This window comes from Ailuropoda melanoleuca, chromosome 2 (genome assembly GCF_002007445.2).
Source record: "Ailuropoda melanoleuca isolate Jingjing chromosome 2, ASM200744v2, whole genome shotgun sequence".
Classification (NCBI taxonomy): domain Eukaryota; kingdom Metazoa; phylum Chordata; class Mammalia; order Carnivora; family Ursidae; genus Ailuropoda; species Ailuropoda melanoleuca.
This window is the reverse complement of record NC_048219.1, coordinates 38,633,437-38,660,953: the sequence shown is the minus strand read 5'-3', so window position 1 is coordinate 38,660,953 and position 27,517 is coordinate 38,633,437. Positions and strand designations below refer to the sequence as shown.

Sequence of the window (27,517 nt, the reverse complement as noted above, 5' to 3'; positions counted from 1 at the left end):
ACGGAGGCCGAGGGTCTTCGTCGTTTTCCTCCTTTGCCATCTCAGCGACGGAAAGTTTCTGGGATTTGGGGCCATTGTTGGGGCTAGAAGGGGGGCGTCTGTGGACTCAGGAAACGGCCCCTCCCCTTTAGGTTCTTCTGGGACCCTGGCCCTGTGCAGCCCGCGAGAAGGGCGAAGGACGCATCTTGGGCGAGAGGGCCAGGGAAGAGGAACAGTGAGAGAGAGCCACTGGGGGAAGTGCGAATCCTACTGTAATGGGACTGATAACTGAAACTGGGGCTGGTCTCTGGCCTTCTGTCTTGCTCCTCAGACCCCATTCACGCGTGGTCGCCAAGCATCAAAGGGAGACGTCGCTTTAGCGGGGTTAGTAAACACCCTCTCAAGTCACATCCCAGGGTTTCAGGGGTACGGGCTCCTTGGATGTCTGTTTACAAGGGAACTTCTTTAAGGAGACTAGATAAAAGGTGTGATTATTGTCAGGTGTTCGCATTTTTAAAAAACTATATTCTCTGTGAATTCCTGTGTGTCCGTTGGGAAGAGGACACTGCCACTTCTTTTAATACGTGGCTGTGAGCTGTCTGTCTTCTGTCCCTGGTTGAGTACATGCTATTAACTTTTTTTTTTTTCTATTTACGAGTCATAGGGTTTTTCTCTCATGGCTGGAGTTCACACCGGTGTAAAATTGTCATTGCTTCTTTCAGGGAAGAACGCATTAAAAATCTTGTACAGTTAAGTGATGAGTAGAATGCAGAAACAGATATGATCATGGAGTCTTGGCAAATTTTTAAGAAAAGGATTGAAATCATGAGCATATACACAGTGCAAAAAATTTTTTTAAGATGAGCATTTAATATTGATTAAATCTTTGTTCCTCCCTTTCCAAAACCCCATTTTGTGCTGTTTCTCGCTTTTGCTTTTGGTGACTGATGTTTTCTAAGACCACGGAGCCCTTCTCACTGAAGGATTACTGTGTTCATTTGTACTTTGTGGTGAAGGTTAATGGAGACCATGAGAGTACCAGACATTTGGGGTACAATATACTGTGTATTATGGAGAGAAATGGCTCCTTTGTATCGGTCCAGATCACATTTAAAGGTGTTAAGTAATCATGCTGAGCGATTGTGGACATTATGAATAGGAATAATCAATCTTCTTCTTAATTCTACATATCATATTAACTAAGCACTTTCACTGTATCTTAATTTCTCTAAAGAGCTGCAAAAATGTACTTTTAAATCTGAGGATTGCAGTGTGACATACTCCACATTGATTCCCGATTCCACAATATACTAATTACAACCATTGGGCAATGTTGATAAAGGGTAAATAAATTATACTTACAAAGATAAAATAATTCAAACATTTTCCAAAATATAACTTATATAACTACATTTAGTTTGCTATAATTTAAGCAGTCTTGTATCAGTTTGGTTAATGCTGTGCTTGTGATTATCTTTCTGGTCATGTGGCATCCACCCTTTACAGATTAAGGTATTAAGGTGAATTAGGTTGCAGAATTTTTTCAACTCGGGCATTTGTTAAAAAGCTGGTAAAAATAAGGAATTTTGAGGGCGGAGTTACCTTTGCAGGAACAGAGACTCGGATTAAATGGCATGAAGAAACTTAAACTGAGTGCTTTTAAATCAGATTGTTAGGTCTGCCAGTTTAGATTTGGGTTCACGAACACTAGTGGTTTCAACTGCAGACCACAAATTGTAGTAATGTTTCAAAGTTATCACTCAGTTTCTTCTGAATAGCTTTAGGTCATATGTATATTTGGACAGAAACCCAGCTGAAGCAAGTATTGAGAACGTGTAGGTTTATATTCACTTTTATAGAGGGAACACTAATGTATAACTGAGTTAATAAGGTTAGCAAAGACCAAGATCTGTGTTTTCTTTTTTTTTTAATGATTTTTTATTATATTAGGTAAGATCTGTGTTTTCTAACTCCTCTGATAAGTGTTTTTTCCCCTAAATATACACGTATTTTATATATTTTTATTATGTATTTCCTTATTGTGTTCTAATGAGATAATATGCTTTTAGAAAATTTATCATCTGAGATGTGACTCTTCATACAAGGAAATTTTTCTTGTTCATCTCCACATTTTAGAAAATTGTTTGAAGTGAATGGGGAATTGGTTAATTAACTCAATGTCCCTGAGCAAGCAGCACCTGATGCTTTGTGATTTCTTGTGGCTCAGTGGTATATGGAGCCTTGTCATAGAGTAGAGATGCCAAAAAGAACCTCTCGGATTCTTTTAGACCAGTCTTTCTCAACTGGGTCTGATTGTATGCCCAGAGATATTTGTAGTTTCTGGAGCCATTTTTGGTTATTATAACTTACGGGTGGGGTGGGAGGAGGCAGTGTTACTGGCATCCAGTGGGTAGAGGCCAAGGATGTTGCTGAACATCCTATAATGCATGGGGCAGCCCCATACAACAAAGAATAACCTGGCTCAGAAGTCAGTAGCATTGGGGTTGAAAAATTCTGTTTTGGAATGCCAGGTGGGGAATAAGAAGATATGGGCTTCTGTCATAGCGAATAGCTTCCCTTCAGTTTCCATTTTTCCTCTGTAGAATGGGAATCAAAGTATTCACCATTTTAGAAAGCGGTTGGATGGGGCGCCTGGGTGGCACAGCGGTTAAGTGTCTGCCTTTGGCTCAGGGCCTGATCCCTGCATTATGGGATCAAGCCTCACATCAGGCTCCTCCACTATGAGCCTGCTTCTTCCTCTCCCACTCCCCCTGGTTGTGTTCCCTCTCTCGCTGGCTGTCTCTATCTCTGTCAAATAAATAAATAAAATCTTAAAAAAAAAAAAAAAGTTGGGGAAAATCAGTTAAATAACGTATGGTAACTGAAGTGCCACACAAATTATAATTGTTATGAAAACATTTTAAATAGTTAGATATAGCAGTAGTTGTTGAGCAAAGAGGTTAAGGTTATTGAGTGAAAAGATTGGATGGTTTGGTATTATTGAATTCTTATTTTGGGTAAAGGACTTATTTAATGTAGTTTCCTTATTAGAACAAACTTTTCAGCTCTGCAATTTCTTTGAATATAAGGATTATTTTCTCAGCATAACAAGAGGGAACACTCACTGTAGAGAAATCAGAAAATTGAGAAAAGTAAAGGAGGAAAGTCATCCGTGGTTTACTCCCTCTCCCGTTTAAAGACCATCAAGTTCTTACCAATTTTCTTTTCTACAAGAGTCCTTAAAATTGAAAGAAGAGCTAATGATGGGGAAAAAAAGGGAGCAGCTGGTGACCAGAGAAGGTATTATTTGTTTCTGTGCTCTTCATTTTCTCTTTTTTTAATAATTACCATGTACAGGTAAATTACATTATAGGAGACATTAGAGAAATTGGTTCATTGTTTTTATACCCTGTGGGCTAACCTCCAAGCCATGTTCTCATTTGGCATGTTGTTTCCTCTCTGCTTCTTGCTCTCCCCTGTACTCAGCTAGGTGTGCCACTATTGCTTCCTGTCTCGAAAACCCTATGGTAACATGGAGTTTTAAACAGCTGCCATGTTGAAGTGACCGGGTTTCAGGGGCAGGAAACTACCTCCTATGAGTATTCTTCCCTCTGAAGTGCAGCAGTTTTTTTGGCAACAAGAAAGCATAAAACATTAAGTTCATTTCCATGATATATTTACTTCTAAGGTTTTATTATCTGTGATTCTTAGCAGCTGGCAGTGGGCACAGATTTTTCCTTGGTGCTCTGTAAATAAATTGCCCGGTCCCAAGGCAAGGCTTGCTTTAGTGAAAAAATGAAAATTTCTTTAAGTCTACTCTAGCCAAAAGACAGAGCTGGTCTTTGTTAGGATATTTTAAATCTGTGGTAACTGAGTTTACTTTACAGTAATATTCACTCGACACTTTGTTCATTCCTTTATTATTCAGTAAATACTTGTTGAGCCCCTGTTATGAATCTCAGGGTGTGAATAAACAGAACAAAACGTGCAAAAATTTCTTGTCCTTCTAGAGTTTACAGTTTGGTGAAGAACCTTGGAGCTGTTCATTGAAGGTTTCTCAGTTGTAGATTTTACACATGCAAAAAAGTAAGTCCTACTTTGTGAATGTAGCATGTTTCCTGGGAACCTTCATGGCACTCCTTTAAAGTCTGAGGACTAAGAACTGGCTTCCTCCCTTCCCCCATTTTTTAATGTTACAGATTAGTTAAGTCTGTATAAGCGAACATCTCTTCAGTACCTACTAATTTCTGGCAGGTGCATAAGACAATTGATATGGAAATAAGCCTGTTGCATGGAACTGTAACACAGTGTGGGTGATGCTGTAGTAGGCGTTGGAATTAAGAGTGCTGGAACCCCTGAGGAAAGCTAAACCTTGCTGGAAGCCCTGTTCACTACTTTTTTGAAGAGGTTTCCCTAGAGTTGGGCCTAGAGGAGTGAGTAGGAGTTCTCTTGTCTAGGGGTGGGAAGGGAATCTGGTCTGAGACGAGCATGAGCAAAGGCACAAAGGTGGGCAGGTACGTGGTATGGGTAACAAACTTGGAGGCAGCCACTGTGATTATAGCAGGATACTGGGAGGCAGCAGAGGGAGGTGAGGCTGGACATGCAGGATGGGGCCAGATTGTGAAGACAGAGACTGTCCCCAAGTCTGGGAACAGTGTGAGGTCAGGGGCTGTGGCCTGTGTTGAATGAATGAGCTCAGGCATATAGCATCATTAGCAAATGGAACAGCTGTGAAACAGTGACAGCGTCAGCTTCAATCGACCGTTATCTTTTCCTCCACCCTATCACAGAAAATAGTTCTTCTTATCCACCACTTATCAACCATCCAGAAGACTGCTAGGCGGCAGGAAGGGTTTTGAGCCACAAGAGACGTCATGGAATCCATATATGCTTTCCTTATAGTGGAGGAAAACCTCCTTTGATTTGCTTGTAATTTATAAAGGGTTTGTTGACAGTCCATCTGACTGGTTTTCAAGTCAGCGTGAGATTAACTACAAACATGAGAGACAGGAATTGTTAAGAGGATGAATCCAAGAAGGTACATTGTCTGAGACAGGCAGTGTTAATTTTTATCTTGGCAATGAGTGAGAAGCAGAAGGAAAAGCAGAACCGTAACTCAAAAAGTGAAACAGTCTGGGCGGTGCCATTTAGTGGAGGGGCAAATGCCATTGTAAATACCCTAGCGAGATGGAGTTGTCGCCGTCTCACAACACAGCATGGTAATTGGTGTTGCTGCTGATGACCAAGCCATTAGGAAGAGGCCGAGTTGTGGAGCATACTGGAAAGGGCAAGATAGATACGTCTGGTCTCCAGCAGAAAAGGGCGACTTTAGGGGTTGGGCTCTTGGGAGGTGTGCAAGCGGTGGGTGGAGGTGGAGTGAGAAGCTGCTGTCAGGATTGCAACAGGACAAGCTCAAAGAAGAGGTTTTCTTCAGAATGAGAAGCCAGTGAGGAATCTTTGCTAACAAGAGGTGCTTTAACTCTGCAGGGAAAGAGTTACTTAGGAGGGGTCTGTGAGAGGAGGTTGCCTCTTGCAGGCGAAAGGGAGGAGCTGTGGTATCTTCGAGAAAGACCAGAGTAACTTGAACCAGCTGGGAAAGATGAAATCAGGCCAACTTATTACACCTGGAGATAGAAAACGGAGTTACTGTGTTTTAGCCTTGCTTTTCACGATCTGTAGTGTTGGTGGCTCAGGAGCCCGGCTGCTTGTTTTGATCCCAGCGGTGATCATGTGGGCAACTTAAGCTTGTTTCCTTATCAATAAGATGAAAGTAAAGACTGTACCTACCTGTAAGATTGTTTTGAGGATTGAATGACTATGCCTGAAGATTTTGGAATGCTGCCAGGCACATGGTATAAACTAAACAATTGTTAGCATTTTATTTTTTATTGGTGAATATACTTTGGGTTAAAAACAAAGAGCTCAAATTGTATTCAGAATGCTTTAAGATGGTAGGGAAGTGTGACCCATTAAATGCAAAACAGCTGACACGTTCTGTATTAGAAAGACTTCAATTAGAAATGGTTAAATCAAAAAAAGTTTAGGCACTTAAAGTAGGCAGTTTCTCGAATCTAGAGTTTATTATGTAGACTGCACCAAAGGTGATAATACATTAGGTTCTGCTGTATTTTTAAGGAAAAATGAGAAACAAAGGTGCCTTTAACTTTAAAGGTCATGCAAGGTATATAATTTGGTAGGAATGTATTAGACTTTCTGGGAAAGTCAATATAAAGGTTCTGTGTTGCTCTCAGTGATTCAGTTTACTTAGGAAGTGGCAGAAACACAGGCATACCCGTTTGTAAAATGGTGGCTTCAGAATTGTGTGGAAGTTAAAAATCTTGTAAGTCAGATGATGTGTTAGGGAGTTTTGCTGTTTAAGCAATTATCAGAGTTTAAAAGAACTCTGCAAATATATATTCAGTTTTTCCTGAATGCTGTTTTATCAGTTTCTATTTCCATATATGTGCTTTCCAAAAGCCAAGTTTACCCAAGATATAAATTGTATAAAAAGTTGGCCCTTCCTCATCATGTTTTAAATATGCCTTTACTGCCTTCTCAGTGATGTTTATGTTGCATTTATATTCTCAAGAACAACAGTTGCCAGGTGGTTGGAAAAGAGCTTTTGATCTTTTCATCCCATGTTCTTTGATAGCAAAGAAGTTAGCTGTATCTTTTCCTTGTCTTCCCATTTGAAAAGGATAAAGACAGTAAAATTCCCTCCTTTGTATTTGTGGAAAGGAAGCAGGAAGGGAAGTCCAGCTCAAATGATGAATAGTTGATCTGTAGGTATTTAAAAAATAAATTTAGGTTTATCATTTTCAAGTATATTGGGTAACTCAGACAAGTTTGAATGTATGTGTAAGGTAGAAATAGGTAAGAGCAATTTGTAATTAATGCAACACTTGTTTTTAATGATTTAAAGAGCTCACAGCTGTTAGAACTGACAACAGTTCATTCAATTAAGCACAATTATGTCTGCAGACTTATTTGCACAGTTAATTTGCTCAAGCTGTAGCAAGGCTGTAATTCATAGCAATTTTTTTCAAGTAGTACAATTTAAAATCTTTTATTTATGGTAAGAGAAAAGACAAAGTAAAAAAATAAGGAGAAAACAATTTGCCAAATGTATATTTTCCCAGTGAAAAATTCTGTTATTAAACAAGATCGCACACAGGGAGGCAGACAGATGTGATTTATTTATTTTTTATTTTTTATTTTTTTTTATTTTTTATTTTTTTATTTTTATTTTTATTTTTTTTTAAAGATTTTATTTATTTATTCAACAGAGACAGAGACAGCCAGTGAGAGAGGGAACACAAGCAGGGGGAGTGGGAGAGGAAGAAGCAGGCTCATAGCGGAAGAGCTCGATGTGGGGCTCGATCCCGTAATGCCGGGATCACGCCCTGAGCCAAAGGCAGACGCCCAACCGCTGTGCCACCCAGGCGCCCCTATTTTTTATTTTTTAAAGATTTTATTTATTTATTGGACAGACAGACACAGCGAGAGAGGGGACACCAGCAGGGGGAGTGGGAGAGGGAGAAGCAGGCTTCCCGCTGAGCAGGGAGCCAGATGCGGGGCTCTTGGGATCGTGACCTGAGCTGAGGGCAGACCTTAAGGACTGAGCCACCCAGGCGCCCCGAGGTGTGATTTATATAATAAAGAGACCCAGTGGATCTTTGCTGCATACCTGCAAAGCCATTTTAGGGCTGATTCACAAACCAGACTTAAAGAAGTTAGATGCATAATGCCTAAATCTAATATTCTGGCTGGTTTTTGTTTTTGTTTTCAGTTAAAGTCGTTCTGTCAAACTAGGCAGGTCTGCTAATAACCACATATTAGTTTTCTAATCGGAAAAATCATTTGCTACTTGGGCAAAGAATCCCATCATTGTACTTATTTAGAGTGACCATTCACTCAGGTTGGCTAGAAATGGGGGGGGGAGGTCAGAGAAAGCCAACTGGCTGGAATGGAAACTAAGCCCACTTGATACGGATGTAGAAAGTAGGCCACTAGAGATGTACAGACTGGCTGAGAGAAAAAATGCTTTCAGGTTTTCTTAATTTAACAATTATCTATAAATCATGTTTTCAGGTTTTCTTTATTTAACAATTATCTGTAAATCATGTATTATGTGAGAACAAGACCTGATTCCTGTCCTCAGGAAGCTTCCTTGCTAGTGGAAAACAGAATAATTCAACAATTATACAGCTATTTGTTATAATTATGCTAAGTACCAGGAGAGATGTCTTAGTTTGCTATAGAGGTTGAAGGCAGTACGAAGAAGAGGTCTCTGTGGTACTTTTTTTTTTTTTTTTTTAAACATTGAAATCTGAAGGGTGCAAGAGTTAGCCAGGCTAAGAGGAAGAGGAGGTTTTTCCAGTCAAAGGAAACAGCTCGTGCAAAAGACCTGGGGTGGAAACAACACTGCAGCTGGAGCAGAGAGGACAAAGATACAGGCTGGTGAGGCAGGCAGAAACCTGATCAAGCAGGACCTTATGGGCCATATTACTTTGGGCCTTATAAAATAAAAGGGGTAATTCAAGGCTTTAAAACAGGACAGTGACATGATGGGACTCAAGTCACTGTATGAAAGAAAGAAAAAAGGATTCCCCCATCCCCGCTCCTGCCCCTGGGAGTACCTCTCTCTGCCCACTCTCTGCCTAATGCCTTGAAAGCCTTCACTTCCTCCCACTCACTCATTCTTTAATTCTTTGCAACCTAACTGCCACCTCCACACTCTTGAGCCTCCTTCTTTGAGGTCACAGGTGACCTTCTTGCTGTCACACTTTTAACACCTTTTTTCTGCTCTTGTTATCTAAAACATTTGATGCTGTTAAACGCCCCCTTCCTGAAAGATGCCCCACAGCCCCACTGCTGTCTGGCTTCTGAAACACACTACCTCTCTCTTCCTTTCTGTGTCTTTGCCTTCTTTTCCGCTCCTCTCTCCCTTTCCTCTAGTAAAGACTTTTCCCCACGCAGCTGCAAATGGCAAGTCTCATTTGTTCCTAAAACTGTGCCGATGATTTGCTTTAACTTGAGCTCCAGTTGTCGAGCAGCTTCAGGCACGATTCAAGGCACCGGGGTTGCTTTAGGAAACCAGAGGCAAGACCTCTCCTTAGAGAGCCAACCTAAGATGTTAAACTTGTCTATAAATAAGGTAATTTCAGGTGGTGATAAGTGCAATAAAGAAAATAAGGTAATGGGTAGAGAATGCATAAGTGGATGGGAGAGGGGATTCCTCCTGGACAGTGACATTGGAGTTTAGGCCTGAATAATGAGTAGGAGCCAGGCCAGGCGGTGATCTGGAGGAAGAGTAGAGGGGGGAGTAGCGGATATCCAGACCCTGTGGGGAGATGGTCTTTCCATTTCATGCTGGGCTCCCTTACTTGGCTTTCTTATTGACACCTCCAGTTTAACTGCTTCAAAGTTGATCTCTCTCTTTCTGACCCCACCATACCAATGGAAGATTTCTCTGTTCCTCTTAATACCATTTCTTTTCACCACCCTCAAAACCTCTTAGATCAGTGGTCAGAAAACTTTTTCCATGCAGGAAAAGACAGTGAATATTTTCAGTTTTGAGGGCCTGGCCACCTCTGTCACAACTACACAATTCTCTTGTAGAACTAAAGCAAATACAGACAATATATAAACACACTGTGGCTGTGTTCCAATAAAATTTTGTATATGGACCCTGAAATTTGAATTTTCACTTGTCACAAAATATTATTCTTTTCCCCAACTCCTTAAAAATGTAAAAATTCGTACAGCTTCTTAGCTGTACAAAATAGGTGACAGGTTGGATTTGGGGTGTGGGCCAAAGTTTGCTGACTCCAGCCGCAGACTCCTCTTGGCTTCTCCCCTTTGCTTTCTCCCCATCCCGAAGACAGCAGTCTGCCCAGCGCTCTCAGTGCTTCCTTCCAGTATTTGCACCTTTGCCTGCTCACCAGTCCCTGTCTCTGACCTAGCTTTCTTCTACCGGCATCATCCCAGCAATCTCTAGTGTAGTCTCCCTGCCTCCAACCCTTTCCCTCCAGTCTGTCCTCCACACCTACATTGAATAATCTGAGCAGCTGGATTCAGGTCATTGAATTGTCCTGACCATAAGCCTTCGTCAGTCCCAGTTGTGTACAGAGAACGATCTAAACTCCACCTTAGTGTGACATTCAGGGCTCCTCATGATAAAACCTCAACTTTCCCCATGCTTCTCCCATTTCTCCCCTTCTGCACCATGCCAAAATAGATTATTTGCTGTTTTGCTTTCAGGCCTTAAACATTTCTTCTTTTTTCCTGCATTCTTCTTCTTTTCTAATGCACTTTGCCCATGTTTTGTGCTGTCCATCTGCCAAAATTCTGTACCTTTCAAGGCCCTTTCAAATGTCCCTGTTCCTGCCCGCTCCCCCCCAATAAGAGGTACATATATATGTAGTGCTCCGGTGGTATGCAGTCCTCTTTTCTAGGGCATCATGTTCTGCCTTATGCCTCAGTTCTTTTGTAAGCTGGCTCCCATTGGACAGTCCCAAGGTCCTTGAGGCCAGGAACAGTCTTATTCACTGTAATACCGCCTTTCACAGTAGGCACATGGGTCTTTATTGATTAAATGCTAAGTCCTGTGTAGATATATACAATTTGTAGACATTCTAAATGTCTAAATGTCCCACTGCTGGTGGGAATTTGGTCAGATTAAATTCTTGAGTCTTATATAAAGACGTATAGTTTTGTGAAAGAGCTGGTATTCTGGAAGACTTAGGTTGTATTCTTGGTCCTGTCAATACCTTAGATAAATAAGTTCAGGCAAATTACTGATGTTCCTCTTCAGGAATTGGTATGTTTCCTCTTATAAAAAAGAGAAAAGAGTGCTCTTTAGTTCATAACATTTCCTTGCCAGAAAGCTCAAGGCCAAGTTACTTGTTTTAGGTTGCTATCCATTTTTCTTAAAATAGTCTTCCTGCCTCAGTCTCCACCAGATCACATGTCACATGTATTAAGTCCTTGCTTTAATGAATGGTTCTGTTGTATGTGTCTTTTATATTTATATAGGTAGCCTCAACTTTTTTGGTGATAGAAATATAAATAATAAATACTAGCCCCTTAGTTTACCCATCCTGAGGTGACACCAAGATGGTAGGAGAGATAAATATCTCAGAAGAAATAGGTAAAAGGGGCAATATGGGAAACATGATGTAGGTTTGGTGGAAAAGGAGAAAAGTGCTTTGTAAGTGTCTTGTAATCTTTTGGTTAACATGTGCTTGGGGCAGGTTATGTCTCCCAGGTTTGTGGTGTGTAGCACATCTTTGGAAATAGGAAGGAGAGGGAGTAAGAGGATGAGACTCAAGGTTAGTAAAATTTTATGTGTCAGCTGTTGTATGTGCTTTGCATTTGGTATTTAATCTTTTAAGAGCTAGAGAGTTGGATCTTAACAGCATCATTTTCCAGATGAGCAAAAAAAGCTAATAAATGGCAGACCTGAAATTCAAACTGAGGCTCTCTGGCATTAAAAACAAAAACAAACATCCTATCTACTCTTTCTCCCCTACCCCCAGCTTTACTGAGGTATAACTGGAAAACCCTTCTCTTAAAAAACCCTTTCTGTCTTGTCTCTTGCCTCTTTGTTTTGTTTTTGTTTGTTTGTTTTCTGACATTGGCATTTAAACCTATGGACCTTGTTTCTATCCTGTTTTATAGGGTAATGCTTCTGAAGCAATTTTTAGTTCTCAGAGAAGTGCCTCGTGCACCTGTATGTATTTGGTATTGTTAAATGGCAAGGTAATAAAGAGGACCTGAAAGGATTGGTTTTTGTGGGGGGAATGGGGTGAAACAGGTGACTGGGTTCATTTAGCTGTCCTAAACAGAATTCAGTACTTTCTTGTGAAAAATTTTTTTTTAAAAGATTTTATTTATTTATTCGACAGAGATAGAGACAGCCAGCTAGAGAGGGAACACAAGCAGGGGGAGTGGGAGAGGAAGAAGCAGGCTCACAGCGGAGGAGCCTGATGTGGGGCTCGATCCCATAACGCCGGGATCACGCCCTGAGCCGAAGGCAGACGCTTAACCGCTGTGCCACCCAGGTGCCCCTCTTGTGAAATATTTTTGACAGTGTAAATCAAACTTGGTTTACTGCTACTTTTTATTACTTGGTTATTAGATAACATGTCCCATGTTTACAGTGTTTGGATCTGAGTATACCAGATGTGAAAAGCAGCCTGGACTTGGAACCAGGAAGAACTGGGTCTGAGGCTGTCCTCTGCCACTTGCTGGCTCTGTGACTCTGGGCTCAAAATTGGTCTTCAGTTTTTCTCAGCCGTAAGATGGAGTTAATAGTGCCTATCACAAAGGTGGTTTTGTGAGGGTTAAATGAAGTAGAACATACGGACTAGCTTCAGACACTGCCTGGGATTCAGCAGCATTCAGTAGATGTTAGTTACCCATTCCCACCCCAGATACTGAAAATTGCCAGGGAATCTGTAAATGATTATGTAATGTTTAGATGTTTATAAGTGGGAACTTTATTGATATTACTCAAATTACGAACTTCTGATGCAGGAAACTCCCTTATGCAAATGGCTGGCTTCCCACTGCTACAAAAGCGTCAGTATAACATAGTGGCTCAGACTTCCAAATCTGGAACTAGAGTCTATGGGTTTGAAATATGCTTTATTGTACTAGCTGAGTGATCTTGGGCAAGTTATTCAACCTTTTCGTGTCTTGGTTTCCTCCTCTGTAAAATGAGGATAGTAATAGTGCCTACTTTTTAGGTTGTAAGGAGTATATGAGCACGCATGCGCGTGCCTGTGTGTATGTATACCAGCACCCCATCAGGGCTTGGCACTACTATCATTTATGATCTCTCCTATCTTCCCTTCTTTGTGTAGACAGCCCGTAAGTCCCTGGAAATTGCTTGTAATTCCTTCTCAGATCTTCCCTTATCAGGAGGATCCTAATACATCCTGTACATTACAGATCTGTCTTTTCCCTCATCTTCCGTCCCTTCTTAGTTACTTCATTTTAATTCAAGCTGTCCTTTTCTGATACACTCTCAGCAGTCCTCTTCCTTGTACATTTCTTGTCTAGACACTTAAAAAAATCTGGTTTTGTTTTATGTGGAAACTGAACATTTTCTGACAATAGTAAACCCAGGTATGTGTTAGGGTACTTTTATGCCAAGGAAGATGAAAGCTATATAGTCTCAAGCAAGTAAGAAAATGTATAAACTCCTTTATTGTGTATTGCATGCTTACTCTGTGCCTGACATTCAGATAGGTACGCTGAGGCTAAAAATGATAGACTAACATGTTTAAAGGCACCCAGTTTTAAGGAAGGCACGTATTGCATGGAGCACTGGGTGTTATACACAAACAATGAATCATGGAACACTACATCAAAAACTAATGTACTGTATTGACTAACATAACATAATAAAAATTAAAAAAATAAAATAAAGGCACCCAGTTTTTAAGTGGAGGCACCTGGATTTGATTGAAGTGAGGTATACATGGCCCTTGGTCTCAAAATTCCTGAGATTAGTTGCCTTAAAGCAGACGGGCACCTCCTCACCACTCCATCTGCACCTCTTATTAACCTACACTCTGCCTACCCTCAAATTCCAACTTCAAGATGACAAGATCACTCACAGTTCTCTTTGGCTGCACTAATGTTTTCTGCTCTCTTCGCAGGGCAGATGTATATTGTTTCAGATACTTTATGTGTTAAATGGGTCTTTTGTGTGTTGGCATGGAGACCTAACCACATTTATAGCAGCATGTGTTGGGGGGGAATGTGCTTTAAATTTCAGACAAACAATTGGGAATGAATTTTTTATTTTATTTTATTTTTTTAAAGATTTTATTTTATTTATTCGACAGAGATAGAGACAGCCAGCGAGAGAGGGAACACAACCAGGGGGAGTGGGAGAGGAAGAAGCAGGCTCATAGCGGAAGAGCCTGATGTGGGGCTCGATCCCATAAAGCCGGGATCATGCCCTGAGCCGAAGGCAGAGGCTTAACCGCTTTGCCACCCAGGCGCCCCGAATGAATTTTTTAAAAGGCAAAACCTTACATAAACTAGAGTACCGGTGTATTTGTTTGAGTGTATTACCTGCATTGATACACTTGAAAGGATTATATGTCATGCCTGAACTAGGCACATTCTGAAATTTATACACAATATTGCACTTATTTGCTTAGCTGTGGCTGACCTTTGTATTCCCAACCACCACCATTGTGTTTGGCACATACTAGGAGCTCTATGAAGAGACCTATTTAGTCCTCTTTAAAAATCACTGGTTTTGGGGGCTCCTGGGTGGCTCAGTTGTTAAGCGTCTGCCTTCGGCTCAGGGTGTGATCCCAGGGTCCTGGGATCGAGCCCCACATCAGGCTCTTCTGCTATGAGCCTGCCTCTTCCTCTCCCACTCCCCCTGCTTGTGTTCCCTCTCTCGCTGTCAAATAAACAAATAAAATCTTAAAAAAAAATCAATATTTTTTTATACTTTTCTGTATGCTCGATATAGTTCAATAAAAAAAAAATCAATGCAATAAGGGTCAGGCAACATTGAAAGAGGAATATTGCCACACAGTTACCAATCAGATGAAAATACTGCTTATGCTAGGCTGAATTGAGACATTTAAAGGTATTTGGGAGCCAGCACTTAAGAGAATATTGCTTTGATAATTGAGAGGCAAGGAAAGCAGTCAAACAAGTTCTTTCTTGGCTTGGAGTCTTGTTTACTTTTCTCAGGTTAGAAGTGATAGCTCTAATGGTTTTAAGGAGTCGTGGAGACAGGTGCGTCATGAATCCGAGCATATTGGGTTCTAAGTTTATAGACATTTTCTAGTTGGTGTTGTTTAAAGGTTTGTAGTGCACAATGGTCAGAAAATCTTATAATAATTGTAAGAGCTGGAAGAAATAGGAGTTGGCCCGGGATACTGACCCAGTTTTATAACCGAAAACTAAGAGCATTCACATGACTTGCCCAAGACCTCTGCGGGCTGCCATTTTAGTGTATTTTTAAAAATACAGCCTCGGGGCACCTGGATGGCGCAGTTGGTTAAGCATCCGACTCTTGATCTCAGCTCAGGTCTTGATCTCAGGGTCATGAGGTCAAGCCACGCTTTGGACTCCACTCAGAGTGTGGAACCTACTTAAAAAAAATACAGCCTCGTGCTGGATTTGTTTTGAGTGATGAAATGATACAGAAAGTATTTTCATGTAGAATTTAAGAAACTAAATGCCCATTTGTTGAAATAGTTGTGAGGAGTTTAAGATGTATTTGTAAGTAGAAGATTTAGAGATTATTTAAGAGAAATTGGGATTATGTAGGATCCAGCCACTGGACATTGGACATTGTAAAGGGCAGTGTCTTGTGGGAGAAGAGAGATAAAGCTGCTCTCTTTGGCTTTTGCCTCCCTGGAAATTCCAGAGGTTAGGGACCAAGTCCCTCTTGATTATCCTTTACTCCTAGTTCAGCCCTGTGCCTGCGGTCGAGCAGTTGGTCAGTAAGTATTATTGAACACATAAATGCTAATCATAAGGATCCCTACTATGGGTTTGTGTTGTGAAAGGCCTATTTGATATTTTGATTGGCCTTTCTTTTTTATGTTGTTCCTTTTATCAGGAGAAAAGACACTGTACAAAGCATCCCAGCCTATTAGACCTTAATGGAGGTAACAGTTAATATTAGAACAGCAAAAAACAAAGTGTTGAGAGCTCATTACAGATAAAAAGCTGCTCTCCTGTATAACTTTCATTTGAGATTTAAGTCAGCTAAGATTCAGAGAGGTGAAGTGATTATGAGCTAGACCCAAACCTTGGACTCTCCCACTGGGCCCCGGGGCTGCACTTGACTGTTCCTGACTGGTTTGAGGGACCAGCACAGCCTGTACACCCCCCCCCCCCCCCCCCCCCGTTGCATTCTGCTCAAGTCCAGCTGCTCCCTGGCTCCTCCATTGCCACCTGGCTTCACAGGGCCTCCTAGAGGCTTGGTCTTTATGCCTGCTGCCATCTGGTCACAATCAAGGCCTTGATCACCTAACTGGGGCAGAATGACCTGTTTTTGTCTTGTTCTTGCTGTGAGGCCAGATCTCACCATCTTCTTACCATAGGAGTGAAGCCTCAAGAAGTAGCTGAGTCAAAGTATTTATGGCTGAAACCTGGTGCCTCAAAGTAAGATAGCCTGGTCACCTTGACTAGGGCCTCTGAGGAGAGAAAAATTTTAAATCTCTTCTGACCTTTTTCTTAAGTCATTAAAAAGCTACAGCCTACAAATTCAAAATAATTGTAACCATTTGATTTTATACAAGAAAGATACATATTCTGTGGAGTCTTTACTGATCCCTATTATGTTTAGTTTCTGTAGACACTAGGCACTTGCATTTTTAGTTTCTCTAAAGAGTTATTTTGAAATTTCAGATAATTTATTCAGTCTGTGTTTAACAAGTATAGTTTCATACAGAATACTTTTAGCCATTCTTTTATTTACTTTTAGAGAAGTCAGGATGTAAGCCTAATACTGGCGCTACATAGGCAGTCATTTGAAACTTGCTTTATAGCGCCTGGATTCTTCTTTTAATATTTAGCATTTTAAAAAAGTTAAATACCGTACTTGAATTTTGGGAAAATTAATAAATAAAAATTCCAAGATCTATCACTCAGATAAACATTTTTGTTAATATTTTAGTGTTTATGATTTCAGACTTTGTTTCATGAATAATGGACCTGCAAATTAAAAAAAAAAAAATTCAAGGAGATCATAGAACACAGTGCTGTTTTATAATTTGGTTTTTTTCACCAAGTGATTCCTCACAGTTTTATCCCTATGTGGTAATAAATTTTGGTTAGGGTGACATAACTTTTTATGGTATATAGTTTTTTCATAGTATGGATGAATGAAAGTTCATTTATCTAACCCTGTGAAGAAGAACATACATTGTTTGTTTTTCCTACTGTAAATAATCCTGTTAAAAATATCTTCGTGCCTCTATTTTTGTGTAATTTTCTGATTATTTCCTTAGGAGATGGCAAATGATATTGTTTTCTGAATTTTTTTCACATTTAAAGATTTTGAATACTTACTTATGCCATGATTTAAAAAGCATATGCTGTAGTCTAATGGAAACATCTTACACCTGCCCAGTTAGGTGGTCTAGAACAGGGAGTTCTGTAGGTTCTTTGGTTGACTGTATGGTTCTGGGGACTTTGGATGCCTGAGCAGTGTTTCTAATTGTTAGATTTCCCTCTGAGTACTGTAAGCGTTCTGGGTTGCCAGGTTCCAAAGTTTACTTTGAAGGTGTGAGGTGGAAGCCACCTTAAATAGCTGGAAGGTAATCCTGTGGAAGAGAGAGGCTTTGTCATTTTGTGTTTACCAGGTGTGTTGCAGTGAATCTTGAAAACTCTTCCAAGTAAAATAGGGTCTTCTTTTTTGCCCCCCTTATGATTAAACTACTGGCTGCTAGTCTTTCATGACAAAGATAGATACCCAAAAGCAATTTCAGGGATTGGATCTTTTTATTGATTAGTGGTTATCAAGATTTCACATGGATAGTATTCTCAGTGTTCTGAAGTTATTTTATTGGTCAGGTCTGCTTCAGTGAAATCAAGGCTGGTTTATCATTGCAGAGACTTGTGACAACAAGCTTATAACTGCATTCCCTGGGGAGCAGAGTACACTTTCAAAATCTCTGCTTCAGGCACCTCTGTGCAGCCTTATGCTGTGGGCCTTTCAGATTCTAGATGTGACTGGTTTGATATTAACTCCTAGCATGACAGCTTTTTAGATGGCCTCTTTGCATAAGTCAGACAAAGTCTGCAGAGCTAGCACCATGCTTGCCACATCAGTTTCTTTTTATTTGCTCCTTTCTTCATGCCTCCTGGTTCATATAAGAGAGCCATTATACCCAGGCAGTCCTATCATTTTTTGATTAGATTTATATTTGAGAAAATTAAACTGTGTCAATAATTAGGGAAAACCAAACCAAGGGAACCTGTAGTTAATAATGGACCATTGAGTTGAATACCTGGTAAAGGGTGAAGTTCTTTAAGCCCGATCAGCGATTTTATCTGTGTGTTATCTTCCTGTTCTTTGACTTTGGTGTTAGTGTGTTCCATCAAAAGCCTCTGTTTCAGGTTATAATTTAGGCACTCTTTCTATGCTGTACATCAGATAATTTGGAAACATTTATATTTCTAAATTGTTCTATTTCTATATAAACCTTCTTATGTTTCTCCTTGTGGGTTTCTCCTATATATAATCTAGTGTAGATTTAATGATCTTTTTAAATTATTTTTTTCTTCATAAATGTAATAGCATTCTGACCTAACATAGTGATATATTTATCAACTGGAAAGATTGTTAAATTTGAAATTGTACTCACAAAATCATGGAATTTTGTACTACTTTTCCACTAAAGGTATGTGATACTGTGGATAAAATTCCAAATGGAGGTATGGAGAGAAAATTCTTAATCAAGAACCTATAGCTCAGCGTGATTGCTTCTCTTTTGGATTTCTGTGTTCTCTCCTGGTGACTTAAACAAAAAAACCCAAGATATTGGGGTTTATTGACCCATGTACCTAGTGCCTCTTGAGAGGAGGGGGAAGAATCCATGAACTTCAGTGATGTCAAGGCATGATCCCTTCCATTAAGAGTCCTTGTTTCTGTTTCTCTTATTGGTCTCATTTCTTGCCATAGTAAGGTTTTCTCCAAGTAGTTTGAAAGAAAACAACTGTCTGCCCCAAGATGAAATTCTTTTGGCTTCCATTCATCAGATCTGAAGATCTCTTGAGTCACCCTTTGATCCTATAGGTAGATAGTAGTTGGTCAAGCCTGGGTCATGGAGGGGGGTCAGACAGGATACTGAACTGTAGTCTTAACAGAACCAAATGGGATGAGAGGTTTCTAGACAGATAAAGATAATGTCTACCATAATATCTTGAACTGGCAGTTTAAAAAAATATTTGTTTTTAATTGTGGTGAAATATACAACATAAAATTTACTATCTTAGCAATTTTTAAATTACAGTTCAATAGTATCAAGTACATTCACATTGTTGTGCAACTTGTCTCCAGAATTCTCTTCATCTTTCAAAACTGAAAATATATTCCCAATTTAATGGACCTGCCCCCCCCCCTTTCTTCCAGTCCCTGGCCACCACCATTCTACTTTTTGTCTCTATGAATGTGACTCTCTGGGTACATCACGTAAGTGGAATCCTGTAGACGTGGAAAATTTTTTCTTTCTTGTAGGTTCTTCGGTCTAATAATTAAATTGACATCAGATAGATCAATGGGAGAAAGACAAATTTAATTTTATACATAAGGGAGCTCATAAAAATATGAGACTCAAAGAAGTGACCTAAGCAGTCAGCTTTTTATACCTTAAACAATAAATTTGTGAAGAACTGGCAAGACAAAAAGTCTGAGCTTGGGGTAGCAAACTAATGATGAAGTAATAAGTTATGTTTCTATAGCCTTCTCCACTCTGAATTTCCTATTTCTAACAGTAAGGATGCTTTCTGTCCTGTAGGTGTAAGGGGGGGGGGTACTGGCCATTTCTTAAGTAACTTTAATTCAAAATAATCAATATGCTGGAGTGGCACATTTTAGGGCGGCCTGCCTGGAACTCCTTCAATACAGTATTTATCCTTTTGTAATTGAGTTATTTCACTTAGCATAGTGTCCTCAAGAGTCATCCATGTTGTAGCATGTGTCAGAATTTCCTTCCTTTTTAAAACTGAATCAGTATTCCATTGAATGTATCTACCACATTTTGTTTATCCATGTTATGAACTTGGAAATACAAATATCTCTTTGAGACCCTGGTTTCAATGGCTTTGTGACCCGGCAGTTTTTAGACAACTGACTCAAACAGGACCAAAACTGAGTTCATCTTTTCCCTTAAAAACTGCCCTTTATTTTAACCTCTCTCTCCTGTCACCTTCACTGGTCACCTAAGCGTGATCCTGGGGCTTTTTTGGCTCCTCTGTCACGGACTGTTAGTCACCAAACTTGACGAGTTTTTAACTTTTAAACATCCTTTTAGTCCAGTGCTTCCCTGAGTATGTTTATTCTGAAGATGTCCTGTGAATAAAGGATTTCACGGTCAGGTTAAGTTTGTTGCTTAGTTTATCCTTTTCTTGGAGAACCAAAATGTATGTTAACAGACTAAAGTCTCAGGAAGTATCACAGTAAAGAAACTATTAAATGTTGCTCAATTAGCTGTTTTCCAGCTATTTTTGATCATGGAATCACTGTTTGACTTAAGACTTAGCAATACTGATTCGAGTAAGAAGCGCAGCTCTCCTCTCTCCTTGCCTTTCCATCCCCACTCCTACCGCCTTTCTTTTTGTATAATCTCTTGCTTGGACTGGAGCCCAAACCTCTGAAATCAGGGCTTATAAATCTTTTTTTTTTTTTTTTAATCTCATCGATCCATTTGGCAGTCAGTTGAAGCCTCCTTCTCTTGGAATAAGAGAACATACACAATTAAATAGATAGGATTATAAATCATTCACTGATTTGCTAGAGAAAGCTGTCCTCTGGTTCATCTGCAGTTGCCGCAGCCTGGAAATGCTGTGTGGGGAGAGTATTATGTGGTGGGGAATAGTGTGGGCAGTAGAGTTTGGACAGTCTCTGTGGGCAAGTTATTTAACTTCTCTGTCTCAGTTTACTCATCTGGAAAACTAAGATAATAATAGTACCTAACTCACAGAGTTGCTCTGAGAATTAAGTGAGTCCTTATATTTAAAGCACTTAGAATGCTGACTTATATATATGTGTCCAATAGCTGTTGGTTGTTATTTCTTTCCTCCCTCCCTCCGTGGTAAGCATTATTGTGATCGTATTGCCGAAGATGATCTGTGGTTCCTCTGAGATTCAGTATTTGGAGATTTTCCACACATTTCCATAGTTTATCCCCCAATGAAGGAAAAATGCATCTGATGACATTATCAGTAATTAACTTTTTTGGTGCTCAGTAAGTGGAAAATACAGACCATCCTTTGTTTAGTGAGAATGTTTGCTTTATTTAACAAACACTTATTCTCAAAACCTAGAAAGCAGAATATTAGAAGAAACACTGAGGAAGGAAGTATGGTTATGGGTGAATGGCTGACTTAGAGGATTTTTATTTTTACTGAGACTTAAATATTTTCCTTTGGGAGTTTCAGCAGGTAAGAGCATGAATTCCAGTCATAGCCCTGTGACTTTGGGCAAGTTACCCAGTGCCTTGCCATGTACGTATTTACCGCCATTTGCTTGTTTGCAGAAATGGAGCTGGTTATACCTACAAGGGTTGATTTGAATATTAAATGAGATGACATATACAGAAAACATAGCCTGTGTAGGTGGCATGTAAATGGTTCCCTCTCTCCTTCCGGGGAAGTAGAAGAGAATCCCCATGTGATGGATTGCTCAGTTCCAGTGATCCTCACTGTGTGGGTGGCAAACCTCCCTCTTACCCAGGCTTTCTTGGCAAGCCTTTTAAACATTACTATTGTTGTTGTTATTGTTATTGGTGGTAGTGTTGATATTTTGTTTGGCATGGTCACTATGTTTACATGGTTCTCAAAGCTAACCAATATAACAAGGTACAAATTGAAAATCTTTCTCCTGTCCTTGTCCCTGTCAGCCTCCTCCTCTGCCTACCTAAGTATCCTCCTTTAATTAATTTCTTGTGTTCAGTTACAATTAATACAAGTATATATTTTTCTTCTCTGTTTTTGTACAAAGGGTAGCATACTGTATCTACTGTTCCTCACTTTGCTTTTTTCGTTTTATAATATATCCTCCTTCCTTTCCTTATTAGGACATGGACTATTTCCTTATTCATATGCATACATGCAAGTGTGTGTGTGTGTGTGAGTGTGTGTGTGTGTTTGTGTGTATGCATATATGTATTAGAGCTCCAGAGTTTTCCACTGTGAATGTACTATGTTTACTTAACCAGTCCCTATATTCATGGACATTTGTGTTTTTCCCCCCACATTTTTGCTGTTGCAAACAGTGCTGCTTCAAATGTACAAGGTTGGACAAATTCCCAGATGGTACTCTTGGATTAAAAAATAAATGTATTTGTAATTCGTATTAATATGATAAATTGCTCTCCATGGGGTTTGCACTGTTTTGCATACATTGGCATGCACTTATTTTAATTTTTGTGTTTGCATTGCAGATAGTTCTTACCCCTACCTCCATACCTTTTTTGAGCTGCCGTCTTGTCAACGTGGAGGGTATTGTACAAGTGAAGAGAGCCCTTCGCATTTTTCCTAAGTGGCCCTGAGCTGTTCAAATCCAGTGTTTTCCAAACCAGAAGCGAAAGCACAGGATTATTTATAGTGGGGTGTGAGACTAGGCATTCTGGCCATCCTTATCTGTTCTTGTCCCTGTCTTGGGATGTGAGGATGGAACGGTTGGATGTATTGTGTGCCTGAGGCGTGCCTATGTGTCTGGGGAGAGGGTCATTTGCTCGGCACATTGGCTACTGTCTCCCTTCCTTGGAAGTTATTTATTTTTTTAAGGAGTTATGTTCATTGCTTTTTGTAAGAGTTGTTCCTGTTTATTGAAGATTTAGAATTAAAAGAAAAAAATAAAAAACTTGGAATCTCATAACCATTGTTAATATTTTAATGAATATCTTCTCAATTTTATGTGTGTATCCTCATCGTAAATGATCATCATATAGTGCATGATATTTTATAACCTTTCTTTTATTTATTAGTGCATTATGAAAATCATTCCATCTTCCAGTAATCATACACACATACATATGTACATGTATGTATAAGTATGTGTGTGTGTTTGTATAGAATTCTGTTGGATGGGTTCACCATGATTCTGTGTCCCTGGATGAACATTTGAGATAGTTTTTTAAGTTATTTTATTTTGTTTTACTTTCTTTTATTTAATTTTTTTAGATTTTATTTACTTGAGAGAGAGAGAGAGAGACGGAGCACAAGCCTGGGGAGGGGTGGAGTGAGAGGGAGAAACAGACTCCCTGCTGATCAGNCCCCTTGTTAGTCATTTTAAACCTTATGATGAAGATCCTTGTAGCAAAATCTTGTATATCATTGTTGTTTGCTTTGGAGAAATTCGAAGTAGAACTGCTGGGTCAAAGTACATGTGTAGTTGTTCTTCAAAGCTGACATACTGTTTATATTTCTAAATGAGAGTACTTGTTTCAACACATCTAATCAATTTGTGGATATTGTACTCTTTTAGAATTTGCCACTCTGTTAGTAAAAAATGGTCAATCTATATTTTACTCTCCAGATTTTTTCTTTTTTTTTTTTCATACAGAGAATTCATATTTTCTTTGTGGATTGCCTTGTCATGCCCTTTGCTTATTTTATTATTGGTGTGTGTGTTTCTTTTCCATTTTTTAAAAAACTGTAAATGTACAGGATAGTAACTTTTTGTCAAATATGGTACAAATATTTTTCTTCAGCGTGTTTGCCTATATATTTAGGGTCTTTTGATAGAGACATTTTTATATTTTCATGTACTCACATCTATCAAACATTTCTTTTTTTAAATTTTATTTATTTGAGAGAGAGAGAGCGAGCGAGCGTGAGCAGGGGAGGAACACAGGGAGAGGGACAAGCAGACTCCGTGCTGAGTGTGGAGTCCAACATGGGGCTTAATCCCATGATCCTGAGATCATGACATGAGCTGAAATCAAGAGTTGTATGCTCAACTGACTGAGTCACCCAGGTGCCCCTCTATCAAGCTTTTCTACTTTTGATGTCATGTTGCAGAGACCTTTTGACTTCCCTGATTGCATAGATATTTATCTCCATTTAGACTAAGTAATTGATATATCTGGTGTTTTTAAATGATGGGGCATTTATTTTAGTGTGTAGTATAAGAGGAATGCTGACTTGATATTTTCTTCTCACTGGGCTATCCAGTTGTCCCACTGCACACACACAAAATTATCATTCTTCCCTTTGATTTGAAATCCATGTGTTTAAAAATTTTTCTGTTTTTTAAAGCACACTTGGAAAGTTGTACTAAAACTTTGTAAGAAGGCATTAGAGCACTGGGCTGTTTTCAAGCCGTTGGTGTCAGGGTGATATTGAGCAGGTAGCTTAACCTCTCTTTGACTAGATTTCTTCCATGAAATCACGTCTGATCATCCACCAGAGTTGTTAATGAGGATCTGGCAAGATAATGGATATCAATAATAAATTTCTACGTAGAGAGTGCTTATAATGCTACTAATTAGGAGGGGCCAGCCATTCCTAAGACACTATAACCATAGTTAGAACTGGTAAGACAACATAAGAAAAGGTTACATTTTGAGTTTGGGTGGAATTAGGGGAAAAAAACCCCCAACAAAATAGCTTCTCTGACTTTAGAGTAATTGCCTATTAGCCAAACAGAAGACAATCACTAAACTAAAAATAAGCATGTTATAACTATTTTTAAAATCTTTACAGGAATTAAATACAGTAATTAATTTCCTTAATGATTAAAAATAGAAAGCAGATGTAATGCTGCATTTAACTTTTCCCATGATGATATTCTTCATTTGGTCTTTTTCTTTCTTTTTAAAAAATTAAGAGAGTTACTTTATTTTGAAAAAGAAAGTTGGGTAAGCAACTGAAAGTACGCCCCACAGTAAGTGAGGTTCTTCCCCCGTTGTGCAGCATACCCCAACATATGATTTTGGGAGGAAAAATATCATATTTGGTTAATTATTTACTATCACTTCTAAGGCAGGCATGGCATTTTTTGATATCTGGCTTGTAGTCTAAGAATCATGCCCAGGTAAGAGCATGTTAAGTAGTTACATTTTGGGAGATTAAACTTTAATTTAGGGCTACTGAACCACTATTCTTGGGCTACTGAACTGCTATTCTTTTTTTTTATTTTTTTTTAAGATTTTATTTATTTATTCGACAGAGATAGAGACAGCCAGCGAGAGAGGGAACACAAGCAGGGGGAGTGGGAGAGGAAGAAGCAGGCTCATAGTGGAGGAGCCTGATGTGGAGCTCGATCCATAACGCCGGGATCACGCCCTGAGCCGAAGGCAGACGCTTAACCACTGTGCTAACCAGGCGCCCCTGAACTGCTATTCTTGATTGAACTAGAAAACAGATGTGACTTGTCCATATTTTTGCAGTTTCTTTCATACAAAAATCAATTTTATTGTTTCTTAAAAATATTCTGATGAAACAGTCTTGCAAAGGAAAGATAACCTAGCTTTGAGTATACAATAAAAAAACAAAGAGTAATGTTTAATTTTCTGTTCAGTTATGTTTCGGACCTTTACAAATAACATTAATCTCTAGAGAGCACTACTGTACGGCCCATGTGAAAAATTTCACGTTTTCTCCTTGAGCGTCACAAATGGTCCATGCTGGTTCTCCAGCCAAACAGCCAGAAGATAGAACATAATTCTTTTCATCCAGTGTAAAGCAATGATAAATTTCTGTAAGAAGTGTTAATGTGTCTTCTTTCTCCTTGAAAATCTGGATCCACTGTCCTCTTTATCTCTGATATCAAAATCTCCACTCCCATCTAAGATACATCAAATTTCATCATCCATATGTTCCTCATAAAACATCTTCATTTTTTCTTCTTATGAGGTAGTTTATCTTTGCCTATGGTTATTATGTTCATCCGGGAGTAGTTTTTCTCTTTTTGGATTTTATCTCATTCTGGATTTTTCTCATGTTTGTCAACAACCCATTACTAATAAGAGATACTAAGCTGACACAGTTGGGGCAGGCTGACTGGACTTTACTCAGTAGGGGTTCTTCTGGCCCGTATACCAAACTTCCACCATCTCCCTTGCCTCTCCTGAGAATTAAATCAAATCCTGGGGGACACGGCTGACCTCAGGCTCTTCAGTTGGTCTTTAGATTCAGACATTGCCACTAACCTCACCCAGTCAGGCACCTGGACTTGTGTTGGGATCTGATAGTAACTGACTTGCAGACCATAATTAAGTCATTTCATACTTTGGAGCTTTGGTTTCTTCCAGCTCTAAAATGAAGCTCTTTGTAGGTATTTGAACTTAATGTCCGAGCTCTGAGGTCCCCTTTGCAGCTCCAGTTTCTCTGATAGGAGGAGCAGAGGACTCTGAAAGAGGGCCAGTTTTTGACATTCTAACCATGGGAAATTTGAAATAATTGCTGACTTCACTTAATTTTTTGTCCCTAAAATACAAGACAGATGATCTTCATTTTACCTTTCATTCCTGATTATTATCAGGGTATTAAGCAAGTAAGCCTCAAAGCCACAAATGAAGGAATTCTCAGTAATATTGTTGCAGTCTATACTTAAAAATGTTTCCATAGAGTTAAGGAATGAATTCTTTTTTTTTTTCCTTCATATGTAGATGCAGGTTACAGTGCAAGTTACTTGCAGTGTGGATGCAAGTTAAATTCTTGACTCTTTTCAAACCCATAGGGATGAATCATTTTGGGATAGCCAAGTTTTTATGGATGGATGAGAGTTTATTTTTATAATCACCGTATTTTGAAAACTTTAACTACTTTGATGAAAAAGTTAAAAAATAGTTTTACTATGTCTTTGCACTGAGGTAACAGAATACAATTTATTTTTCTTTGTTACTGGTTCAGTTACAAACATACATTGTTATGCTGAGCACTGCGCTTATAGGGGCCTAGAATGGTTTGGAGTAAAAATACCTGGGTTTAAATTTACGTTTTACCACTTGTTGGGTCTATTGCCTTGGAATGGCAAACCCCTTCTAACCTGACTTTCCTCAGCTTTTAAGAAATTGAGGTTGAAAAGCTTTGTAATAGTAGATCTTCTGTAAATGATAGCTCTTGTTATTATGATATGGATGCCTTCCATGGTGTGTTGAGTTGCGTATATGCACAATACACTCTCTCTCTCATACAGACAATGTATTTGTTTCTTTTTAATTTTTTAAAATATTTATTTATTTTGAAAGAGAGAGGGAGTGAGCATCAACGGGGGGGAGGGGGAGACAGATAGGGAGGGAGAAGCAGACTCCCTGCCGAACAGGGAACCCTATGTGGGGCTTGATCCCAGGACCCTGCGATCATGATCTGAGCCGAAGGCAGATGCTTAACTGACTGAGCCACCCAGGCACCCCAGTGTATTTGTTTCATACTAACCAGTTTTGGACTAGAATTCTTGGGCTTTCTATAGTTTTTCTATCAACTTCTCTGTTTTCACTTCTTGAAGTGATAAGTGTCCCTGTGTATAGAGCCTTATCTCATAGGATTTATGGGCTTGTTAGCATCTGGTCACTCTTATTTTGTGTACAACTCTAAGTGAAAAGGCCTGGGAATAATGTTCATGAATATTTTTCCAAAATTTCTGCAGGATTTCCTTTGGTGAACCAATATTTTATGTGTGTTCCAAAACAATGAAGCTTAGCATCATTCAAACAGAGTGCACACTGGTCTTTATTTACAAAAGAATAGTATTGAGCCACCCAGTGGGGAGACACAGAGTCTAAGTGGTCCTTTTATTTCCTCTCCCCTTTTTATTGGCTATGTGGCACACATATGCTAGTGGTATAATACATCTGAGTTTCAAAGCACACAT

The 27,517-nt window shown here is 39.3% G+C and overlaps 1 protein-coding gene across 2 annotated transcripts in view; it reads left to right on the top strand.

Annotated features, from left to right (window-relative positions):
* Positions 1 to 27,517, top strand: part of JAK1 (Janus kinase 1) — a 126,708-nt gene that overhangs the window by 715 nt on the left and 98,476 nt on the right. The window lies entirely within an intron of this gene.